The sequence below is a fragment of the Schistocerca cancellata genome, unplaced genomic scaffold (genome assembly GCF_023864275.1).
Source record: "Schistocerca cancellata isolate TAMUIC-IGC-003103 unplaced genomic scaffold, iqSchCanc2.1 HiC_scaffold_549, whole genome shotgun sequence".
Taxonomy (NCBI): domain Eukaryota; kingdom Metazoa; phylum Arthropoda; class Insecta; order Orthoptera; family Acrididae; genus Schistocerca; species Schistocerca cancellata.
The window spans coordinates 95,001-100,000 of record NW_026046562.1 but is presented as its reverse complement, the minus strand read 5'-3'; the positions used below and the strand labels follow the sequence as shown (position 1 = coordinate 100,000).

General features: G+C 52.6%; 1 non-coding gene across 1 annotated transcript in view; it reads right to left on the bottom strand.

The window, feature by feature from the left end:
• The window catches only part of LOC126130125 (small subunit ribosomal RNA), a 1,909-nt gene extending 1,457 nt beyond the window's left edge, over positions 1–452 (bottom strand). The window contains exon 1 of the ribosomal RNA XR_007527369.1: positions 1–452. This exon is cut by the window's left edge and continues 1,457 nt beyond it. This is a non-coding gene — a ribosomal RNA (small subunit ribosomal RNA).
• Positions 453–5,000: the final 4,548 nt, after the last annotated feature.

The window sequence follows — 5,000 nt, the reverse complement described above, 5'->3', positions numbered from 1 at the left end:
GCGCGCCTGCTGCCTTCCTTGGATGTGGTAGCCGTTTCTCAGGCTCCCTCTCCGGAATCGAACCCTGATTCCCCGTTACCCGTTACAACCATGGTAGGCGCAGAACCTACCATCGACAGTTGATAAGGCAGACATTTGAAAGATGCGTCGCCGGTACGAGGACCGTGCGATCAGCCCAAAGTTATTCAGAGTCACCAAGGCAAACGGACCGGACGAGCCGACCGATTGGTTTTGATCTAATAAAAGCGTCCCTTCCATCTCTGGTCGGGACTCTGTTTGCATGTATTAGCTCTAGAATTACCACAGTTATCCAAGTAACGTGGGTACGATCTAAGGAACCATAACTGATTTAATGAGCCATTCGCGGTTTCACCTTAATGCGGCTTGTACTGAGACATGCATGGCTTAATCTTTGAGACAAGCATATGACTACTGGCAGGATCAACCAGGGAGCTGCGTCAACTAGAGCTGAGCAGCCGGCCGCCCGGGAGTGTGTCCCAGGGGCCCGCGCGAACACGCAAGCGTCCGCTCAATTATTCTGCAAACAGGAGGAGGCTGAGCTCCCCTGCACAATACACCTCGAAACCCTCTCAGGTCCCGGCGGCGCGCAGCGCCGTCCTAAGTACTTGGTCGGGTTCGAGAGAGGCGCAATCGCCCGGAGTTAGGCGAGTAGACGCTTTAGGTGCGACCACCCGTGCTCCCAACTGAGCTTGCCGCTGCCGACAGAGGCCCGGGAGCGTGCTGTCGTGGCATTGCCGGCGGGAGACAACACGCGCCACCTACGGTGACCGGCAGCTCCAACGCCAGCGCCACAGAAGGGCAAAGGCCCCACGTGGGTGCCGAAGCGAACTCTCCCAGCACAGCGCACGTGCCAACACGTCTGCACAACTGCGATACAAACCACCAGCGAGAACCGCTGGGGCGACCGAGCAGCAGACGGCGTCGCGGCGCCGAGTGCCGGGCGGCGGCGCATCCTCAACGCACACAGTCCTCAGTCGGACCAGCACACTGCAGATGTCCACCGCGCTTCGCACCGGGCCCGCGAGGACCCACTTTGGCCGCCCGGCGCCGCGCGCAGGGTGCCCCGGCGCGCAGCTGCGCCGCCTGCCGCGTCCGTCGGCCGGCGCGCCTGCCACTGGGCGCCCCCACCAGCCGGCTGTAGCGCGTGCGCCCACGCACCGCGCGGCCAGCACGCCGGGCGGCCCCCCCTCACCGGCCGGGGACGGTCCCACCCAGCCACCGCCGCGTATCGCTTCACACACAGATTTGCCCTTACTGATTTACCTCCAGCAACAACAACCGCACCACAATGGGTTTACCAGTTGTTCATTTGCGTAACGTCACCAGCAAACGTAGACGTCCATCCCAGTTTGCAAATGCAACGATTATTGCATACCTGTCTGTTAGGTGTCACGACACACTACGTCTGCCCACATACACGCAACAAAATGTGCACGACTAGAGAACACGTGGGAGGTGGCCCCCTACGTATGCGATGTCCATTACGAGACCGACTGTCAACCAGCATCTGTACCATGTCGCAGATGTGGAACGCGGTGCACCATGCTATCACACTGTGTGAGAAGAGACGACTACGTTTGAATACACGCGCCACTACATCAACAGACGGCTCATGCTGATCGCCATCCAGGGCGTCCGTTAATCCCACACGTCTCTATGGCGTACCACACTGCAATGTAGCTGTTATGGGGAGACGGCACGTGGCTGAGTGCACAACATTTGGACCGTATGGTTCGCTGTTGTTGGGCGCAGTCGTTGTACGGTCACACATGTGCCACAGCGTATCATGCAGTACATACGGACCTATGTGCAGTACAATGTGAGGGTTAAGCTTACGACATCAGCGGACAGTGGACACAGGCCGTACCACGACGTAGACTGAGCGCTTCGACATGCGAATGCCAGTGAACAGCTGCGAAGGGCATTGAACACGCAAGCACCTGAACGACCAGCGTGCGAAGGCAGGGGGGAGGGTGGGGGCGATGTACATCCTGCAGTCGTCCACATTACAGTGTACAGCGGGAGCATGTAAAAAGTAAGCAACACTTGCGAAGTGTTGAACATGAAACGATACACAAGAGGGTGGGCGGTGCGAGTAGCGAACTATATTCAGAGGGTTGTGGTTAGACAACACTGGATTAATGTAACGTGTCATATGCCAATTACAGAGCAGGTTAAGGCACAACTTGGGTTAGGTTAAGGCACAACGTGGGTTAGGTTAAGGCACAACTTGGGTTAGGTTAAGGCACAACGTGGGTTAGGTTAAGGCACAACGTGGGTTAGGTTAAGGCACAACGTGGGTTAGGTTAAGGCACAACGTGGGTTAGGTTAAGGCACAACGTGGGTTAGGTTAAGGCACAACGTGGGTTAGGTTAAGGCACAACGTGGGTTAGGTTAAGGCACAACGTGGGTTAGGTTAAGGCACAACGTGGGTTAGGTTAAGGCACAACGTGGGTTAGGTTAAGGCACAACGTGGGTTAGGTTAAGGCACAACGTGGGTTAGGTTAAGGCACAACGTGGGTTAGGTTAAGGCACAACGTGGGTTAGGTTAAGGCACAACGTGGGTTAGGTTAAGGCACAACGTGGGTTAGGTTAAGGCACAACGTGGGTTAGGTTAAGGCACAACGTGGGTTAGGTTAAGGCACAACTTGGGTTAGGTTAAGGCACAACTTGGGTTAGGTTAAGGCACAACTTGGGTTAGGTTAAGGCACAACTTGGGTTAGGTTAAGGCACAACTTGGGTTAGGTTAAGGCACAACTTGGGTTAGGTTAAGGCACAACTTGGGTTAGCTTAAGGCACAACTTGGGTTAGGTTAAGGCACAACTTGGGTTAGGTTAAGGCACAACGTGGGTTAGGTTAAGGCACAACGTGGGTTAGGTTAAGGCACAACGTGGGTTAGGTTAAGGCACAACGTGGGTTAGGTTAAGGCACAACGTGGGTTAGGTTAAGGCACAACGTGGGTTAGGTTAAGGCACAACGTGGGTTAGGTTAAGGCACAACGTGGGTTAGGTTAAGGCACAACGTGGGTTAGGTTAAGGCACAACGTGGGTTAGGTTAAGGCACAACGTGGGTTAGGTTAAGGCACAACGTGGGTTAGGTTAAGGCACAACGTGGGTTAGGTTAAGGCACAACGTGGGTTAGGTTAAGGCACAACGTGGGTTAGGTTAAGGCACAACGTGGGTTAGGTTAAGGCACAACGTGGGTTAGGTTAAGGCACAACGTGGGTTAGGTTAAGGCACAACGTGGGTTAGGTTAAGGCACAACGTGGGTTAGGTTAAGGCACAACTTGGGTTAGGTTAAGGCACAACGTGGGTTAGGTTAAGGCACAACTTGGGTTAGGTTAAGGCACAACTTGGGTTAGGTTAAGGCACAACTTGGGTTAGGTTAAGGCACAACTTGGGTTAGGTTAAGGCACAACTTGGGTTAGGTTAAGGCACAACTTGGGTTAGGTTAAGGCACAACTTGGGTTAGGTTAAGGCACAACTTGGGTTAGGTTAAGGCACAACTTGGGTTAGGTTAAGGCACAACGTGGGTTAGGTTAAGGCACAACGTGGGTTAGGTTAAGGCACAACGTGGGTTAGGTTAAGGCACAACGTGGGTTAGGTTAAGGCACAACGTGGGTTAGGTTAAGGCACAACGTGGGTTAGGTTAAGGCACAACGTGGGTTAGGTTAAGGCACAACGTGGGTTAGGTTAAGGCACAACGTGGGTTAGGTTAAGGCACAACGTGGGTTAGGTTAAGGCACAACGTGGGTTAGGTTAAGGCACAACGTGGGTTAGGTTAAGGCACAACGTGGGTTAGGTTAAGGCACAACGTGGGTTAGGTTAAGGCACAACGTGGGTTAGGTTAAGGCACAACGTGGGTTAGGTTAAGGTAGAAATTGCGTTACATTGCGGTACAAATTGCGTTACATTGCGGTACAAATTGCGTTACATTGCGGTACAAATTGCGTTACATTGCGGTACAAATTGCGTTACATTGCGGTACAAATTGCGTTACATTGCGGTACAAATTGCGTTACATTGCGGTACAAATTGCGTTACATTGCGGTACAAATTGCGTTACATTGCGGTACAAATTGCGTTACATTGCGGTACAAATTGCGTTACATTGCGGTACAAATTGCGTTACATTGCGGTACAAATTGCGTTACATTGCGGTACACATTGCGTTACACATTGCGGTACACATTGCGTTACACATTGCGGTACACATTGCGTTACACATTGCGGTACACATTGCGGTACACATTGCGTTACACATTGCGTTACACATTGCGGTACACATTGCGGTACATTGCGGTACACATTGCGGTACATTGCGGTACACATTGCGTTACATTGCGGTACACATTGCGTTACATTGCGGTACACATTGCGTTACATTGCGGTACAAATTGCGTTACGAATTTGGTTAAGTTAAGGTGCAAAATGGGTTAGGTTAAGGTGCGAAATGGGTTGGATTACAGTACACAACGTGGTAAGAGAGTGTGTTGGGGGGGGGGGGGGGCGAGGTTCGTTGGTAGTGATCATTGTAAGTGAATGTCTGAGGCAGCTTCAGTATGTCACAGCAGTTATGTCTCGTCAGGATGCGCTTTTCGCTCGTGACTGGAGGCGCGCCGCGTCTGTGGTTGCGGCAAGGGAGCGGCAGACCTGTGTGATTCATTCCTGCCATTGTTTCTGTGCCGTAACAGGAGGCAGTGTGGTGGTGTTGGGTGCACCCCTGTGTAGGACATGTGTGGGTGTTGGTGGCTTATCTGAGCAATTGTGGATGTCGGACGGGTGGGATATTCTATTTTAGAATTGGACCCCCTGGTGTGGTTATCATAGTGTGGATGGTGTACTGTGGCGGAGAGGATGCACCGGACGTTGGTCCATGCTGGTGCTTACATATTGTATCTGTGTCTGTTACAGGCAGAGAGTAATGTGTGATAGAGTGTCTCGCTGATGTGTGGTTCATATTGTGTGCACAGACTTACA